The sequence below is a fragment of the Aedes albopictus genome, chromosome 1 (genome assembly GCF_035046485.1).
Source record: "Aedes albopictus strain Foshan chromosome 1, AalbF5, whole genome shotgun sequence".
NCBI lineage: Eukaryota > Metazoa > Arthropoda > Insecta > Diptera > Culicidae > Aedes > Aedes albopictus.
Window position 1 is genome coordinate 55,793,356 of NC_085136.1, and position 20,751 is coordinate 55,814,106.

At 41.2% G+C, this 20,751-nt stretch overlaps 1 protein-coding gene, 1 long non-coding RNA gene and 1 pseudogene across 3 annotated transcripts in view; 2 read left to right on the forward strand and 1 right to left on the reverse strand.

The window, feature by feature from the left end:
• LOC109427502 (SET domain-containing protein SmydA-8) overlaps positions 1–20,751 on the forward strand; it is a 51,978-nt gene that overhangs the window by 9,896 nt on the left and 21,331 nt on the right. The window lies entirely within an intron of this gene.
• On the forward strand, positions 74–9,944 carry LOC109426614 (sphingolipid delta(4)-desaturase DES1-like; annotated as a pseudogene).
• On the reverse strand, positions 13,556–14,765 carry LOC115270927 (uncharacterized). Its single transcript, XR_003899633.2, has 2 exons — positions 13,770–14,765; positions 13,556–13,698 (listed from the first exon to the last, which is right to left on the reverse strand). It is a non-coding gene; the product is annotated as an uncharacterized LOC115270927 (long non-coding RNA).

Here is a 20,751-nt window from a genome sequence, read left to right on the forward strand (position 1 = left end):
TCGTTTTCAGGGGTGAGAAAATTTGATCTTTCCCTTCCAATAACCGATACCGACCGTGGTGCAGATGACAGGGATGGATGTGGACGCTAAAAATATGTTCGAATCGTGGGGTTCTGCTTGGCGGTGTGTCAAAATCGACGTGGATACTGCGGTGGGAATCGGGTGATATGTACTTAAGCTCATATTAGTGGAGCGATCTATTTTGAGAGGATCGGATTGCTGTTAATTGTGAGTGATGATCATGTGTTCAAGGGTGCTATTTTAATAATTTGGTCTGTCGATGTGGTATGGCACGACACAATGGTTTGAGTTATTGGGAAAATTTATCATCGAGTGCCCTTTTCGAATTTTCAAAAATAAACCCCCTGATCTCAAAGTGCTGAAGAAACATATTTTTGGACATTTTTAATTTTTGACGATGAAATGCTCGTAAAATGCTGATAATTTCCGGGTAAGGAGACAAAGAAACCTGAAGAACCAGAGCTTTAAAATCCATTTTTGGACTTTTGACTTTTATCTTTGATTATAAAACTTTACATTAGAATTGTTTTCGCAAGCCACTGAACAAATTTAGCTCGGAAATCATCGGAAGTAAGATTAAAAACTGATGTCATACAGCTTTTGATAAAAATTCCGTTGGTACTGACTTGTGATGCACGACAATATAACCTTATCAGTTACCTTCGAACAACGGCTGCTTGAATTATGGGCTGTCCCAGGAAGTATGGGCATGACTTTGTCCATCGATAAAATAGAAATTTTATTTATCAACATATGAGAAGCATGTTCAATTCCTACTTGATTTTTTTTTTTAATTATTTTGTAAAACCAACATAACGTTTTAACATACAAATCTTTGTTGATATTGACATTCACGATTTAAAATCAACGCTGTTTTGTTTGAACGCTGTTGGATCTATTAATATGTTGGAACCGAAATAATTCGAAGGACAATTATTCAAAATTATTGTTTTAAGGAAATTGTAGGGTATATTAACCAATAGTAGACCCCTTGGTAGCTGAAATTTGCTATGATCGAAAAAGCATTAAGATATCCCTAATTGATTTGTCTTTACAAATGGTTCTATATCTTTCCTACACATTGCCCACAAAAACCGAACGAAAACTCCAAAATAATCATTTGAAATATCGATCAAATTATCCTATAGTGGACCCCGCGGGGTCCACTATTGGGCTGTTGGGGTCCACTGTTGGGTAGATCGTATTCTCTTACCATGTTAAATCGGTGACAATAGTAGACCCCCTTAGATTTAACCAGGACCAGCTTGTTTACATTTACAAAGTCGTTTAGGTGTCTCGAAACCTTGGAGTGTGGGTTCGATTCCTGCTCCAGCCGGAAGAAACTTTTCGTCAAACGGAAAATTCTTCATTGGGCCACTGGGTGTTATATATGTTGTCCGTTGTCTAATGTCAGTAATGTACAGTCTGTGCGGCCTAATCGGTAAAAGCAGATTTGAGCGAGAAATTTGAGAATAATTACTAAGTGTCCACTATGGCTTAAGGTAAAACCCCCTAGTTCTTCCACAATAGTTTTGTTTACATGATGTGGATGCTTTATAAATAAGTAATTGAAACCAAATTGGTCATGAGGCACTAAGCAATGTGCAAGAATAAACTCGATCGTTATTGGTCGATGCTTACTGTTGGGAAGTAGGGTTTGAGAAGTCCTTTGAGCAAACACCTTGATTTGTGGGTGTAGAGCTAAACGCTATTGAAGTTTATTAAAATCTTGTTCATTGTTTCTTAAGTAGTTGCTTACATCGGTATCTCTTGATTCCTTCTAAATCCCAACAAGTTATCATAAATCTCCTAGCTGAGTCCGATTGTAAAGTGAGCTACAAATAGTTCAAAATGCGTCTATAATTCATGATTTCAGTTTCAATTCAGCAACTTACGGTTTTATAACCTCAACTCAGAATCAATCTTCCAGTGATAGGACAATACAATACGATTTGGCGATTTGTCACCTAAGTAATAACATTAGGATAAGTTTCATTAAACTCAATTATCTCATATTAAACTTACGATTTTTCAATATTTGAAATAAGCAAAATTACGTGAAAAATAATTATTAAACTTCGCCAAATTCACAAACGCGGTCCACTTCACTACCATGCATAGATCATTCTTCCCTGTTCATAGTGTTTCTCTTCCATTCTCATATGCCATCGATGACAACTTCAGTTGACACTTTGACAATCTTCTGAGGGGCGCTCCGACGTTGGCGCAGTTATGAGGGATCGGTGCGAACTGCCGTAACACTTACCTAGACGGGAATTGGAAACCCTATCTTTTTCAATTGTGGGTCTCTTGAATTTGCTATATGTCTTTAAATGCTCTGTCATGTTTACATATCAGGTATCAGAAGGCCGGCTCCAGAGGCACGTTATCCTCCATTTGGGACATTTGTGCCATCGCCAAAATAATAGCCTATTCCATCATCTACCTGAGGGAAAAGGAAGGAAATAAGGATAAGGATGGGAATACGGACATGTAGGGAAATAGGAAAAAAATACCCTGGAAGAGGATACTAACGCATAAGTGTACCACAAAGGGTTCAAACAGCGCCATGAAAAAGGCACTGTAATATTGCATAAAGCGAAAGAGAGCCTGTAGCTTTTTACCACAGTGGGTTAAGAACAACAGAATATCCTGAAGATTCAGGTTTCTGAAGTCAGTTTCACTTAATAAGTGTTAACCGAATACTCGGAATCGCAGTTGCGCAAAAACTGGACAGTTAAATATAAAATGATACGAAGTTCCATAATCGGATTCACAGCTATCACATGCAAATGAATCAGCTTGCTGAATATTCGCCATGTGATAGCTGAGTCGGCAGTGGCCAGTCAATGCTTTGACCAGAATGCTGCAATTCTGCTTTGACAGAATTGTAAGATACTTTGCCACCCTTGGAGATGGCTCATTACAATACAATTTGGTTTGACGATATGACTCCAAACTATTCCAGTATTGTCTGTGTTGAGTGGCAGCCCAGGTGTCAATCTGAAGCTTTACCCAACACTTCGATATCGGAATTGCTGGCTCAGGGCCAATGAAGTCATGTGATGTTCCAGAGCGAGCTAACTCATCAGCCAATTCATTTCCAGCGATGGAAGAATGACCAGGTACCCATAGAAGGTGAACAGCGTTTGCTGAATTCAGCTCCTCGATTTGAGTTCGACAAGCGATAACTATCTTCGACCTGGAGTTGGCCGAAGCAAGTGCTTTAATAGCAGCCTGGCTATCTGAACAGAAGTATATTACTTTGCCCATTACGTGCTGCTGAAGTGCTGATTGCACTCCGCACATAAGAGCAAAGATTTCGGCCTGAAAAACGGTGCAGTGTCTACCAAGTGAGTAAGACTGATGCAGCCTTAGCTCACGAGAATAAACACCAGCACCTGCTCGACCTTCGAGAAGGGAGCCATCAGTGTAACATGATACGATGCCGTCTGAAATACTTCTCTCCAGAGAACCAGACGTCCACTCTTCCCGGGAAGGGAATTTCGTGGAAAATGTCCTATATGGAAAATTACAAGCAATGGATTACCGGCTTTAGCCAAAATTACAAGAGATGGCGCTAGTGGGCAGGAGTTTTTCACTTTTAAAATGTATGGAGAAATTGATAAAAATTAGTTTTTTGACTTATTAAACATTTTATTGGAAAAAATATTTGGTACAGGTTGTTGGTGATGATAATAGCAATCTACGTTACCAAATATTTTTTGCCAAAACTTCGAAATATTTGAAATATTTGAAAAAATATTCAAATCACCATACATTATTTTGACCGAAAACTTCTACCCCCATGTTGATTGATCTTCGTTTGCCTCACGAATATACATGGATTCATGTTTGCCTAACTGTCAATGAGCAGTAATCAAAACAAGAAAAAAAAAAACAAAAAAAAGTTTGGAGCGGCAACACGAGAGCAAAAATCAGGTAAAATTTTAATTCTTTTACATAAATAAACTAAATTTTATTTCATAATATCGACCATTTCAGGAAAAATAGTCCCTCTACTGCCGCAGCGGTCAGCTATCAGCCGTCGAAGGCCATCCGACTGGTTTTCAAGTGAAAAGAAACTTGCAGTATCGCTGCGCTCCTCTTGTCGGTTTGGTAGCCAGTGTAGAATCAAGGGACTCGCGAAATGGAGTACCAAGTTTCCAGGAACCGCGGGCCAGCTGGAAGAAGATCATTCAGGAAAAGTACCCCCAGATCAAGAAGCGGTTCGGTAGCCGGTTACATGGTACTGTCGTGGAAGACGATTTTCCCGGTGGCGGTATCATCAATCACTCGCTGGAGCTGGCGTGTTTGACAATGATCGCTTATAATCGGGCTTTCGGGTATGCGAGTCCGATGACGAATCGGTTGTTTGGCTTCTGCAATCTCTCGATCGGACTGCCGATGTTCGTGAGCTTCAAGAAGTGGCACCTGGAGCTGGAACACCACCGGATGATTGACATGGATTTACCCGCTCTGCTAGACTTGTAGCTGTTCTGCCCCGGGAAGTTTATGTGGGTCAATCCGAAGCCCCCACAGAGAAAAATCGTTGACGCCATCATCCAGCTTATTTTCAACACCATCGTGGTACTTATTCGGCTAGAAGATGATGATTTACCCATATGAGATCGACTCCATAAGCTACGGCCCTTTGTACTGGATTACCTTCAACGTTGGGTATCATGATTTTCCGACCGTCCACGGTCGATATGCCTCCTCGAATTGAAATGGATAACATCGGAATTCCACGATACCGTACCGCTGCATACCAGCTGGACCCGGGTCCTGTTTGATTTTATCGTGGATCCGGACTGGATTCCTAAAACGCTTCGTCACGCGGGGTAAGTCAATTTCGATCGATAAGGTTATAGTCATATTTGTCATCGGATTCGACTGGCGGAATCCGAGCAGTGATTAATCCACGTATTGATGATAAATAATACCTTTCTTATATAGATTGTGTTATGTAATTCTGTTATTTGTAGAGGAAAATTAATTTTATTTACATAAAAGTTTGAACAAATCTGCCAAAATGAAAACTTTGAGTACCTAGTTGTTGTGACACTAGGGTTGTTAAGTGGAAAACGGAATGAGACTGACAACGGAATGCGGAACCGTTGCGGTTTGTATTAAAAAGATTGCACGGCGGTGCCGCTGCGGCAAAATGCAATTGTAGTGTGAAAATTTATTTTGTTTTGGAGTCTTGGGGATTTGGACTCACGACAGCTATAACTGCATTTTTTCCTAGTGTCACGAGAATTCCTTCAGAAGTACCTCAAGAAATCCTTCAGGAGTTCTTCCAGAAGTTTTTTGATAATGCCTCACCGAGTTCCTCGAAAAATCTTGCAGGAATTCCTCGAGAATTTTTTCGTTTTTCTTCGGGAGCACCTCTAGAAGCTATACGGAAAATCCAACAGGAGTTCCTTGAAAATTCCTCTAGGAGTTCTTCTGGAATTTTGCCAAGAGTTCCTTAGCACTTTTCCAGGAGTTCCTCGGGAATTCCTCCAAGACTTTCTCGAGTATCCCTGGAGGAATTATTCGAAAATTACTCTAGGAGTTCCTCGGAAATATCACCAGGAGTTCCTCAGCAATTTTTTTCATGAGTTCCTTGGGAATTCATCAGGAGTTTCTCCTGGACTTCTTCAGGAAGTTTTCTATGAAAATCGTCCAGGAGTTCTTTGGGATTTCCATGGGAATTCCTCCAGAATTTCTTCGGGAATATCTTCAAGAATTCGTCAAAAATTCTTCAAGGACTCCCTCAGCAGTATCCGCAGGTGCTTCACGGAAGTTCCTCCAGGAGTTCTACGAAAATTTCTCGGAAAATCCACCAGGACTTCCTAAGGAATTCATTCATACGTTCCCCGCGAATATCTCCAGGAGTTCCTCGCAAATTTTTGTAGGAGCTCCTTCAGAAATTTCTCCAATAATTCCTCCAGCAGTTCCTCGGAAATTCCTCCAGGTATTCTACGGGGCTTCCTCCAGTAATCCCTCAGAAATTTCTTTAGGAGTTCCGCGGGAATACCTCCAGAAACTTTGCGAGAATTCTTTCAGGAGTTCTTTGGCACTTTCTCGATGGGTTTCTCGAGAATTCCTGCAGGAGTTCCTTGGGAATTTCTCTACGAGTTCCTCAGGAATTCCTCTACGAATTATCCAGGGAATTCTCCCACAAGTTTATTGGGAATTTATGCAGAAATTCCTCGGGAAATCTAGCAGGAATTGCCAGGGATTTTTTACGAGAGTTGATTGAGAATTCCTGCTGGATTTTCTCGAGAATACCAACAGAAGCTCCACGGGAATTCCACCTGGAGTTCCTCGAAAATTCTCACAAGAGTTCCCCGGGAATTTCTGCAAGAGTTCCCGATATTGCTTTCCAGGAGTTCCTCGGGATTTGCTCCAGAAACTTCTTGGCATATGTTCCAGGAGATTCTTGGGTATTCATCTAAAAATTCCAAGAAAGTTTCACCAGAAGTTCCCAGGGAATTCTTCCATAAGTCGCGAGTTTCTCCAGGGATTCTTTAGGAAGTTTCCCAGGAAATCGTCCAGGAGTTCTTTAATAAATCCTGCAGGATTTCCTTGTAAATTCCTCCAGGGTTTCCTCGGGTTTTTTTTTTCAGGAGTTCCTCAAAAACTCTTCCAGGAGTTCCAGAGCAATATCCACAGTTGATCTACGGAAATCCCTTCAGGAGTTCTACGAAAATTTCTTGGAAATTCCGCCAGGACTTCCTAAGGAGTTCATTCATACGTTTCCCGCGAATATCTCAAGGAGTTACTCGCAAATTCCCCTAGGAGTTTCTTCGGAAATTTCTCCAGTATTTCCTCGAGCAGATCCTCCAGGTGTTCTATGAAAGTTCCTCTAGTAGTCCCTTAGAAATTTCTTCAGGAGTTCCGCGGAAATACCTTCAGATATTTCGCAAGAATTCCTTCAGAGAGAATTTCTCTATGGGCTTATTGGGATTTCCTGCAGGAGTTCCTTGATATTTTTTCAATGAGTTCCGCAAGATTTTTTCCAGAAACTTCTTGGCTTTTTTTTTCAGGAGTTCCTTGATTAATCTCAAGAAGAGTTCCCCGGGAATTTCTGTAGTAATTCCTCGGGAATTTCTGCAGGGATTCTTCGGAAGTTCCACATGGTCTTCCTAAGAATTTTCTTCATACGTTCTTCGCGAATATGTCCAGGAGTTCTTTGGGAAACCCTGCTGGAGTTACTCGGGAGTTTCTTCAGGAGTTCACTAAGAATTCTTCCAACAGTTCCTCGGAAATTCCTCCAGAGGTTCCTAGGAAATACCTTCAGGATTTCCTCGGCAATTCCTCCAGGAGTTGCTCGTAAATTCCACCGTTCCTAAGAAATTTATCCATACGTTCCCCTCCGTGAAATAATCCTTGTGCGTGTAGTCCTTTCCGGTAAAATAATTATGTTTAAGCTGTTAAGGCTAATTGTATAGCGTATGCTTAGATAACAGATTTATTCGTTTATTTAGTTCAACATCAAATTCATGATAACACCACAGACAAACAGACGTAACACTTCGAACACTTTCCGATTAGAAAAATAGTCACGGTTACATGTTCGCCCAATGCTAAAAAGACTGAGTTTGGCCAACCATGAACTAGTTGGCGGTAGTGCGCAAACGTCAAACTCGAACAAAACCGATGGAAGCGCCACGGGTGGCCCGTCGGCCAACTATCACATTTTAAAATTGGTCGTTTAATCGGTGTACGATGAGAATGATTAGAGTGTTACGTCTGTTTATCTGTGATAACACTGAATCAACAATTTCAAGACCAACAATTGAAAAGGCCACATAACATTGCGTTAACAAACATGTTTCTGTCGACTTAGGGCCTTCTGGGATCCACCCACGCATCTCACCACCATTAACAGAAAGCTTGATGTTTGCGCTTTCTGTTAGTGGTGGTGAGGTGTGTGGGTGGAGTTCAAAAGGCCTCCAGTCGATAGAAACATGTTAAAATGTTGTTGTGGCCTTTTCAATTGTTGGTCTTCATTTGTCGCCATAATACTCGATTTGCAGCTGCAGCTCTCCAACGTCAGTCACGCCCAACCCCTGCGCTCCCGCCTTCTTGTACCAACCGGATGGTTAGCAAACACCAACTTTGCAGGGTTGTTGTCCGGCATTCTTGCAACATGCCCTGCTCACCGAATCCGTCCAGTTTTAGCCACTTTCAGGATGTTGGGTTCACCGTAGAGTGCAGCGAGCTCGTTGTTCATCCTTCGCCGCCACACACCGTTCTCCTGAACGCCGCCGAGGATCGTCCGTAGCACGCGTCGCTCCAAAACTCCGAGTGCAGAAGTATATGCTAATATGCAAGATTCGCTGTCATTTCAATAATCATACGCTTTTCTTACAGTTTCTTCTGGCAATCATGGCAGTTCCATATTTATCCTTCCGGTTATCAGACTACCTGCATGACGTATAAACATTAATTACACCCTCATCCTGGCCAGCCCTGAACAAGTCCGAAAGGGCTCTAATTACACAATTGTATTTTATATGTTTATAAGTAATAAAAAGTTCTTGAGGGGGGTGTTTTTATGGGCTCTTTAAAATATCCGAAAATCCAAGGGTAGATTTACAATCTTTACCAAAGTTCTTCGAGGTTGCGATGTAACGCGATATGTGTACCATTCTTTAAACATTGTGTTTAAACTTTGAAATAGTTTATTAGTTTCAACCAAAATGCGAGCCAAAATGAAGCAAGACTGGTTTACCAAGTTCTCCTAGGTTGCGGGGTGACGCAATTTTGAATGACTATATCTTATGAAACTTTGAAATAGTTCATGAGACATTCTTGCGTTTAAGCAGAAATAAAGCTGGTTCACCAAGTTCTCCCAGGTTGCGAGGTGACGCAATACATGCCTAACTTTTGAATGACTTTGCCTCTTATGAAACTTTCAAATAGTTCATGAGACATTCTTGCGTTTAAGCCGAAATAATCAAAGCTGGTTCACCAAGTTCTCCTAGGTTGCGAGGTGACGCAATACATGCCTAACTTTTGAATGACATTGTCTCTTATGAAACTTCGAAATAGTACATAAGACAATCATGCATTTTAGCAGCATTAATCAAAGCTGGTTCACCAAGTTCTCCCAGGCTGCGAGGTGACGCAATACATGCCTAACTTTTGAATGACTTCGTCTCTTATAAAACTTTAAAATAGTTCATGAGACATTCTTGCGTTTAAGCAGCAATAATCAAAGCTGGTTCACCAAGTTCTCCCAGGCTGCGAGGTGACGCAATACATGCCTAACTTTTGAATGACATTGTCTCTTATGAAACTTTGAAATAGTTCATGAGACATTCTTGCGTTTAAGCAGCAATAATCAAAGCTGGTTCACCAAGTTCTCCCAGGCTGCGAGGTGACGCAATACATGCCTAACTTTTGAATGACTTCGTCTCTTATAAAACTTTAAAATAGTTCATGAGACATTCTTGCGTTTAAGCAGCAATAATCAAAGCTGGTTCACCAAGTTCTCCCAGGCGGCGAGGTGACGCAATACATGCCTAACTTTTGAATGACTTTGTCTCTTATGAAACTTTAAAATAGTTCATGAGACATTCTTGCGTTTAAGCAGCAATAATCAAAGCTGGTTCACCAAGTTCTCCCAGGCTACGAGGTGACGCAATACATGCCTAACTTTTGAATGACATTGTCTCTTATGAAACTTTGAAATAGTTCATGAGACATTCTTGCGTTTAAGCAGCAATAATCAAAGCTGGTTCACCAAGTTCTCCCAGGCTGCGAGGTGACGCAATACATGCCTAACTTTTGAATGACTTCGTCTCTTATAAAACTTTAAAATAGTTCATGAGACATTCTTGCGTTTAAGCAGCAATAATCAAAGCTGGTTCACCAAGTTCTCCCAGGCGGCGAGGTGACGCAATACATGCCTAACTTTTGAATGACTTTGTCTCTTATGAAACTTTAAGGACAAGGTATTTGGAGTACATAGCTCAAAATTTCTAGAGCACCGTTTTTTAGAACCGTTGAACGGATTTGGATGAAAATGCATCACGCTAATTGTTCAGTGGTTGTCAACAGCGTGATGCATTTTAATCCAAATCCGGTCAACGGTTCTAAAAAACGGTGCTCTAGAAATTTTGAGCAATGTACTCCAAATACCTTGTCCTTAAAATAGTTCATGAGACATTCTTGCGTTTAAGCAGCAATAATCAAAGCTGGTTCACCAAGTTCTCCCAGGCGGCGAGGTGACGCAATACATGCCTAACTTTTGAATGACTTTGTCTCTTATGAAACTTTAAAATAGTTCATGAGACATTCTTGCGTTTAAGCAGCAATAATCAAAGCTGGTTCACCAAGTTCTCCCAGGCTGCGAGGTGACGCAATACATGCCTAACTTTTGAATGACATTGTCTCTTATGAAACTTTAAAATAGTTCATGAGACATTCTTGCGTTTAAGCAGCAATAATCAAAGCTGGTTCACCAAGTTCTCCTAGGTTGCGAGGTGACGCAATACATGCCTAACTTTTGAATGACTTCGTCTCTTATGAAACTTTGAAATAGTTCATGAGACATTCTTGCGTTTAAGCAGCAATAATCAAAGCTGGTTCACCAAGTTCTCCCAGGCGGCGAGGTGACGCAATACATGCCTAACTTTTGAATGACATTGTCTCTTATGAAACTTTGAAATAGTTCATGAGACAATCATGCATTTTAGCAGCATTAATCAAAGCTGGTTCACCAAGTTCTCCCAGGCTGCGAGGTGACGCAATACATGCGCAACTTTTGAATGACTTTGTCTCTTATGAAACTTCGGAATAGTTCATACGACAATCTTGCATTTAAGCAGCAATAATCAAAGCTGGTTCACCAAGTTCTCTCAGATTGTGAGGTGACGCAATTTTTAATGACTGTCTCTTATGAAACTTTAAAATAGTTCATGAGACATTCTTGCGTTTAAGTAGCAATAATCAAAGCTGGTTCACCAAGTTCTCCCAGGCTGCGAGGTGACGCAATACATGCCTAACTTTTGAATGACTTTGCCTCTTATGAAACTTTCAAATAGTTCATGAGACATTCTTGCGTTTAAGTCGAAATAATCAAAGCAGGTTCACCAAATTCTTCCAGGTTGCGAGGTGACGCAATACGTGCCTAACTTTTGAATGGCTTTGTCGTTTAGAAAACTTTGAAAAAGTTTATAAGACAATCTTGCATTTTAGCAGCATTAATCAAAACTGGTTCACCAAGTTCTCCCAGGCTGCGAGGTGACGCAATACATGCCCAACTTTTGAATGACTTCGTCTCTTATGAAACTTCGGAATAGTACATAAGACAATCTTGCATTTAAGCAGCAATAATCAAAGCTGGTTCACCAAGTTCTCTCAGATTGTGAGGTGACGCAATTTTTAATGACTTTCTCTTATGAAACTTTGAAATAGTTCATGAGACAATCTTGCATTTAAGCAGCAATAATCAAAGCTGGTTCACCAAGTTCTCCTAGGTTGCGAGGTGACGCAATTCATGCCTAACTTTTGAATAACATTGGCCCTTATTATGAGTTTCACTTCACGGTGAAAATCGATCACGGTGACACATTGCGAATCCACGGTGGAAAAGTTGTGGGTTAATCAAATGAGAATCACTTTCACCGTCCTTATTACCGGTGTCACTTTTTTGTTTTCACCGTGGAGTGACACTCGTAATCAGGCCCATTGTCTCTTATGAAACTTCGAAATAGTACATAAGACAATCATGCATTTTAGCAGCATTAATCAAAGCTGGTTCACCAAGTTCTCCCAGGCTGCGAGGTGACGCAATACATGCCTAACTTTTGAATGACTTCGTCTCTTATGAAACTTTAAAATAGTTCATGAGACATTCTTGCGTTTAAGCAGCAATAATCAAAGCTGGTTCACCAAGTCCTCCCAGGCTGCGAGGTGACGCAATACATGCCTAACTTTTGAATGACATTGTCTCTTATGAAACTTTGAAATAGTTCATGTGACATTCTTGCGTTTAAGCAGCAATAATCAAAGCTGGTTCACCAAGTCCTCCCAGGCTGCGAGGTGACGCAATACATGCCTAACTTTTGAATAACATTGTCTCTTATGAAACTTCGAAAGAGTACATAAGACAATCATGCATTTTAGCAGCATTAATCAAAGCTGGTTCACCAAGTTCTCCCAGGCTGCGAGGTGACGCAATACATGCCTAACTTTTGAATGACTTCGTCTCTTATGAAACTTTGAAATAGTTCATGAGACATTCTTGCGTTTAAGCAGCATTAATCAAAGCTGGTTCACCAAGTTCTCCCAGGCTGCGAGGTGACGCAATACATGCCTAACTTTTGAATGACTTTGCCTCTTATGAAACTTTCAAATAGTTCATGAGACTTTCTTGCGTTTAAGTCGAAATAATCAAAGCAGGTTCACCAAATTCTCCCAGGTTGCGAGGTGACGCAATATGTGCCTAACTTTTGAATGGTTTTGTCGTTTAGAAAACTTTGAAATAGTTTATAAGACAATCATGCATTTTAGCAGCATTAATCAAAGCTGGTTCACCAAGTTCTCCCAGGCTGCGAGGTGACGCAATACATGCCTAACTTTTGAATGACTTCGTCTCTTATTAAACTTTGAAATAGTTCATGAGACATTCTTGCGTTTAAGCAGCAATAATCAAAGCTGGTTTACCAAGTTCTCCCAGGCTGCGAGGTGACGCAATACATGCCTAACTTTTGAATAACATTGTCTCTTATGAAACTTCGAAATAGTACATAAGACAATCATTCATTTTAGCAGCATTTATCAAAGCTGGTTCACCAAGTTCTCCCAGGTTGCGAGGTCTTGTCATCATTTTTTTTGGAAGTTTCGTTGAAACAAATGGTTGTGCACATTTCATCGAATAACTTATTGTTTCCATGGAAGACTGCGCTGACACCTTAGCTATGATGGGGTAATCTGATGGACATCTTATTGACGAAGAGCAGAAATGTGCTGCGATAGATGGAGGAATGGTTTATAGATATGCATTTAGATAAGTTGATGCTTTGTTTCAATCGTACAATAAATATTTTATTGACTATTTTTTTTATATATCGCGCAAACAAAAGTTTCAACAAAAATCTTCTTTTCTCTCTGCTCGCCTTTGCTAGCGGTCGGACTGTAATCCGATATGAAATAGCAGCAATCGCTTACCACTGAACCGAAACAGAAGCTTTATCGATGAATCACATGTCGTAGAATCTGTGGCACGGATTCGACTGATGGCCTTTGGCCTCCAGGAAGGCACTGTAACTTCCACAGCTATCATTCGGAACCAGAAGAGGCTGCTCCAATCGCCACAACCCACAACAGATGATGGACATCGCGCAAGGGTGGCCGTCCTTTCTGTCCAACGGGATATCCGAACGAATGTTTTTCTTTTCTTCTGCGATTTTGGCGTGGGTATGATGCGAGCTATTTGCCTGCCGCATATTCCAGGTAAGTCAAATCAAGATTGTTGAACCACGAATGGCTGTAACGCCACCTTCCACCTTCCTTAAGTTCACTCTTTTGAGGGGAGACTTTTTCATGGCCACTACGCGATTGAATGTTGGACCGTTTATTGGGCATCATTTCTGCACTGCTTTAATCTCCCGTGTGGCCGATTTTCCTCCTCGCTTTCGTTGAGTTTGAGCTCAAGAAGGCTAGTTCATCAATCTACAAAAAAAATCACGATATTAAGTTTGAGTAAATACTGGAGTAATGACCGCACCAACCACAAAACTTACATGATTTCCTCCTGCGAAAATTTCAGGCTCTGCCTTGATGGGCGAGGCCCCACCGTCTCCAGCGACAGAATGACATTTCTTTCACATCCGCGCAGATATTTTTTCACTAACTAACTAGACAAGCACTAGAAATCGCGATAATTTCTTAGAAAATTCACCCGTTTCTTTTTTACTAATTTGTTGTTGTTTGGCTGGTGCGCTGTATGCGATCGCGGTCTCCGCGGTGTTGATGCTACGAACGATGCTGATTGGCCGAACTATCTGTCAAAATGTTGCTGCGGCAGCTTTACCGTACTGCACCTAAGACTACACTGTTTCAACTCAAAATTACCAATTTAGTCATATTTAATACTCATTTTAATTTAAATAATTGCATGTTATTTGTTTAACAAAATATACATTAAAAGTTAAAAACAACGCAATGAAACACGTTTTAAAAATTCTATTTAAATTTCAGTCTGAAGCGAAATTTCATAATCTACATGCTGACCCTAACTCGGGACATCTACTGTAAACTTGCCTACGCTATCGAGTCGCCATCTGTTGGAATTTGAAGGAACATTCCACAGTTTCCATTAGTTTCCGATAGAGGTAAACTATATTTGAAGCGCCTCTCGCGGTGGAATGTGTCGGAAACCGATGCAGGTAGTTCATTGTAAGATTACTTGGAGCAAGGGCAATTTTGTCCCAATTCATTAAAAGTGGAAACAACGAAGTGTGTGTTGATGTGCGGTTCACAGGAGTTTCCTCTAGTAGACCAATTACCCGTAGACGGTAAGTGCAAGAAAGTGCTTCTTGTTTGAGATGAATGTGTAGTGGAGCAACGTCAAAGAGAGCTTCGAGCGCTGCCGTGGGAGTTGAAGAAAACGCTCCAGACATCGCCTTTAGGCACATCCTTTGGAGATGGCCTAACTTTGATTGGACCGTTCTCATTTCGCCCTTTTGCCACCACACAAGACATCCATAGGCCAATATTGGCCGAACTGCAGTTGTGTAAATCCATTTGATATACTTGGGGTTTAGACGCCAAGTTGTACCAAAGGTTCGCAGGCATTGCTCGAAGGCCATACAAGCTTTCTTGATACTGAACTCAATGTGAGGTGTCCAGGAAAGCTTGGAATCAAGAATAACTCCATCGTACTTTACCTGTTCAGTTACATCGATTTCTGAATCAAAGAGACGCAAAGGTCGAACGCCATCGCGGTACCGCCTTTACGTTAAAATAAACAATAGATGTTTTACTCGGATTAACCGAAAGGCCATATTGGCGACCCCAACTCTCAACTACCTGAAGGGCACTTTGCATCAGGTCGAAAAGGGTGCTGATGCACATACCAACTAACAATGTTAGATAGTCGTCGGCAAAACCATAAGTAGGAAAACGGCTATTATTGAGTTGCCTCAATAGCGTATCTGCTACGAGATTCCATAAAAGTGATGATAAGACTCCTCCTGGGGGGCATCCACAAACACTCAATTTCCTAATCGCCGCTTGACGCAATGTCGAGAAGAGATGTCGGTTTTTGAGCATTTGGCGAATCCAATTGGAAATCATTGGAGATAAACCATGACCCCGTGTGGCTTCCAATATGGCATCGAAAGGTACGTTGTCAAAGGCACCCTCGATATCTAAGAAAACACCCAAGCAGGATTGCTTTTGAGCGAATGCTTGTGTAAAAGAGTCACAGTGGACTTACCAGATTGGTAGGCATGTTGGTTCACATGAAGAGGCACGTTGGCCAGATGAACATCACGGATGTGATGATCCACAATGCGTTCTAAGCATTTCAGAAGAAAAGAGGTCAAACTGATAGGTCTGAAACTCTTTGCTTCTTCATACGACGCACGACCCAGTTTCGGAATGAACTTCACAGTCTTAACCTTATAGGACGCGCGCCATCGAGCAACCGAAACTGCACCGCGCTCACGTTGTATACAACGAGCGAGGTTTTTTGGTGGTGTTGTATTTTTTACAACAGCGCGCGCGCTGAAGGGTTAATATCCCGCCAAGATTTGGGAATATACCCTGTAGCAAAACTGCAAACAAGTATTTTTTTCAAAACATGTTTTGAAATAATCAAATCCTTTCTGAAACAAAATAGGATAAATTCCATCTGCTCCAGGAGATTTGAAAGGAGCAAAGGTATTAAGTGCCCACTAAATCGATTCTATAGTTACAATAATCCGAGCCGAGGCCAGGGAATCATAACTACAAGAAAAGACATCAGGTTCATCCGAAGATGTAATATCCACACATCTAGGGAAGTATGTGCTGAATAAGCATTCCAGAACTTCCTCATCAGAGGAAGTCAGATCGCCATTTGTCAAACGAAGTTCGTTCACTCGGAAATCCTTAGATTTCGCAATGATTTTGTTTAACCGACTGACTTCACTCAAACTGGAAACATTTTACATAGGTTATTTCAGCCGGATCGTTCAGCAGAACGGAGAGCTTTCCTGTAGGCCTTGCGAGCTGACCTGAAAGCCTCAGAACCAGCTGAACGTCGTCTGTTCCAACTCTTTCTACATTGTTTCCTGAGTTTCGCCAGATCAGAGTTCCATCAAGGGGTTCCTCTTGTGATCTTCACAGACCGTAGAGAGCATGGTTCTTCAAAAGCTTCAATGATGAAGGTCGTTGTAGTATCAACGGCATCATCTAAATCACTTGGAGTGTCAATGGATGGTGAGTATCAATGAAATTTGGCAGCAATCAAATCAGTGAAAAGATCCCAGTTTGTTGATTGGGGATTCCTGAAACGCAATGTTTGCGAAGTAACATTTAAAGATTCTTTATCTGACACATGCCAACTGGTCAGCTCGAAACTACACACTAAGATTCTGATTTTCCAGCTCAGTAAAATTTTCGCTGAGTTCTGTAATTTTTTCATCTTTTTACTGAGTTTTCAACAGCAGATTTAACTCGGTACACTCGGTAATCAATATTTACCGTTCATCAGTAACGATATTTACCGTTCATCTGTAATTTTTGACAGTTCATTTGCAGAACTCGTTAACTTATTTACAGAGTATTCAGCAAAAGGGATAACCGAGCGTACCGAGTTAAATCTGCTGTTGAGAACTCAGTAAAAAGATGGGGAAAATACCGAGCTGATCTTAGTGTGTAATTCTACAAAAGCAAAGCGTTATGTCTAACACTGAAGGTTGGGCGGTTGCCTATGTTAAGTAATGCAAGATCTGTACTACTTAAGTACTCCATCAAACTGGAGCCTCTCAAGTTAATGTCTGAGCTGCCCCAGATGATATGGTGAGCATTAGCATCACTGCCAACAATTAGCGGAAGGCCTTTTGAAGTGCAGTATGCGATGACTTGTTTGAAAGCATCCGTAGGGGATGGTTCATCATGCGGTAAATACACAGAACAATAGACGTATTTCCTGTTGAGGTTTCCTACAGATACATCTATTATGATAGCACATACACACTTAAATTATTACCGGATTCTCGGCTGTTGGATTCTCGGCAATCCGTTTGCTGAAGTCGGCGATTTAATTTAAGTGTGTACATCTCTGGTGGTTAGTTCAGAGATGAGTGTAGCAACTATTGCGTTGTTGACAAGCACACAGGCTCGAGGCATGACACGCGAATTTGCCATTTCATGCTTACTGAAAGTGGCAAACACCGGGTTCACAATGTTTCCTAGATAGAAATTTCCCTTACGAAAGTAAGGTTCTTGTACCAAGGTCACTTGGGCTGTACCATTTTGCATAAGTCTGCAAAGATTGATCGTTGCAGTTCTTTTATGCTGAAGATTGATCTGAGCTATGCTATCCTAACCGTAGCCAATACCCAAACTAGGTAAGATTAAACTCTTCGCAACAACAGCACAACAAAGAACAGCAACAATAAAACCAAATCGATATCGATTGGAAAACGCCAAAGGCTAGGATACACAGAATACACTGTGTAAATCGCATAATGCGAAAAAATATTAGGCTGCCATCTTGAATTTTGGTCCGACATCATGAAGTTTCTGGTCTTCACTTTTGATTTTCGCATCAAATTCGTCAACCGTGCTTGGCGACTTGGTTCAGTTTTATATACGGCCAGTTCTACTAGTGCTGGTCCGGATCACTGAAATGGCCATAACTCCGGAACGCCTTTACCGATCCGGACCATTTTTAATAGCAAATAATTCGGTAAAATTCCGATTCGATTCGAGCTATAATCCGTAAAATCGGCCAATGGGAAGTGCCTTAAAAGTCACTTAACTTTATTTGCGCGCAGGAATGCATACATACATACATACAGACATTACCTTAATTCGTCAAACTGAGTTGATTGGTATATGTGACTGGACCCTCCGAGCCTTTTATCAAAAAATCGTTTTTGAGTGAACATATAGCCTTTCAGTACACTTTGGTGTACGAGAAAGGCAAAAGCTAAAAACATACAACAAGATCAAGGTATGAAATGCTAGATTCCTCACCGTAACACACCATTACTTCATGTTTTGTTTGTAAAAATAACCGTAGATACAGTTCGTCGCATATTTCACGTAGAAAGTGAACATATGGGAGGATAAGATCAAGAAGTGAATACCGATCGCGAAACCGAAATGTTTGCATAGGGATGGGACGCGTTTCGAATTAATTATCGTTTTCTCGTAGTACCCGCACTTGTTGAATCCCGGTTGCTGGCTACGGTCACGGTGCTGGTGCGACGGTAATAGACCAATGCAGACCCGTGTACCGTATGTAATCAAGCCAGAAAATAGAAAACAAAAGATAAACAGAGGATTTCTTTCACAAAAGTTATCCGACCGATCGGTTGTAGAATTGTAAAACAATGAGCTCCCGGTAGAAGCGTATTAGGTAGCTGTTGGTATAAAAATAATGAATGCCTTCGCGATATGCGGAGCGGTGTGAGCAAGCGTGTCGATCTTGACAGTGTCGAAATGGGCCATTTGAAATCGAGAAAGAATGTTGCTGTTTTTGGATGGAAGCGTTATACTCCCAGAATCAGATGCTCAAATTATCTTTACTTCAAAGTGTTGTGGTTACAATACAATTTACTAGCACAGCGTGATGAATTGCTGTAATCAAATAGTACAACAGTGACCGTTGCACGCGAATCTCCAGAGTATTGCGTGCCACTTCCATCTCAAACTACAGCAAGTTTGAGGTAGGTTTCAAGCAGACTTCTCTGACCGCACCATGTAGTTTGTTGTCGCCACATGTACGCCATACAACTGCATTGCGGATCCGGGAAGAGCAATTCACACAGTACAGTGTTGGTACGTACACTAAGGAGCAGAAGGTAGGGTTACTAAAAAGGAAACTGAAACCCAATTGCCCCAGCCGCAGTCGCCACTCCGTCCAGCTCGGCCTCGATCCGGCCACTCTGGGGCCCGGCCGTCGTCGGTCAGTCAGTGGTCGACCAAAATGGGCATGGCGCGCGCAAACCACTTCTCTCTTTCTCTGCTGCTGCTGCTGCGACTTCCTCGCATGTGTACGGCGAGCAACGGCGCGGCACCCCAAGCAAGGGCCCAAGAGGTGGAATTTAAATATTTTACGCCTTGTTTGCGTGATGTGTTTTGAATTCTTTCACCTTAATGGTGGTGGCAGTGATGATTGGTACCACAGGCCTATGTTGTTCCTGTTTGCAAATGAGTGCTCATTTTTGGCGCGCCGTGTTGGTCGATTACGGTGCTGTTTCCAGACATAACTTCGCACCACTTGAAGGTTGCGATGATGAGAGTTTGCTTATGATGTAGTTACGACAATATTGTTGGTGGCATGGTTTGAATGGTAAATTTGGAGTTTTATTATAGAACTCAGCAAACTCATTTGGGGTCGTCCATAAATGACGTAGCTTTTTAGGGGGGAGGGGGGTGTTTGTGATTTTGTGACGAAGTGTGACGATAGGGGGGTAGGGGTTTATGATACGCTACGTAGCTTTCTACTAAGCCTATTGAAAATTCATAATTAATGAATTTTTACTTGCATTAAGTATCATTATCCAGTAAATCAAAGAAAAAATATTTTGCATGATTTTTTCCATTCACATTAATGTAAATAACAAATAATAGACATAAATGCCTAGCTTCCTTTCATAGGACATGCAGCTATCGGACGCAACAACTGTATCTGAGAAAATGGTTTTGAAATCCTGCTTAAAGAATATTGTATTGTGTTTCCAGAAAAATTTCAATGGTTGCTGCTTGCTATATGGCACTGCACACCGCTGAGGTTGCAAAAGGTAAAAAATCTCAGTTTTGGCATTATGGCATTATTTGAGGAGTTCCTCATATAGTTTCTACAAGACTTCACCGAAAAATTCCTCCAACATTTTTTAAGGAGCTTCTCTAGCAGCTTTGTAAGGAATTTCTCATGGTGTTCTTTATAGGTTTCCCCAACAGAAAAAGGATAACATTTCCACAGGAATTCTCACTGGGAATTCCAGAAAAAAGAACTTCTGAAAACATTCCAAAAGAATTTGGAGGAATCTCAGAAGGAATTCCTGAGGGAACTTACAGAAGAATTTCAGAAGGAACTCTTGGAGGAATCTTGAAAAAAAAAATCATAGAGACATTCAAAAAGAAATCCCGGAAGGTGTTCCTGGAGCAATTCCAGATGGAACTTTTGGAGAAATCTTGAATAAACTCCTGGAAGAATCTCAGAAGGAGCTATTTGTACAGTCTTAGAAGGAACTCCTGGTTCAATTTCTGTAGAAAACACGGATGAAATTTTTGATGAAATCCCGGAAGTAATTTCTGAAGGAATCCCAAAAATAACTTTTGTGTAATCCCGGAAGATATTCAGATAGAATCCCTGGTGAAATCTAAGAAGGAAATCCTGGAGGAATTTCTGAAGGAACTATGGGAGGAATGCCACAAAAGTTCATCTTATTGGACACAGTGGCTTAATTTCCCTAACAGGAAAGGAAGAAAAAATTGAAGGAATCCGTAAAGGGATTCCTCGCGGAATTCTAAGAGATCCTGGAGGAATTCTGGAAGGAGTGA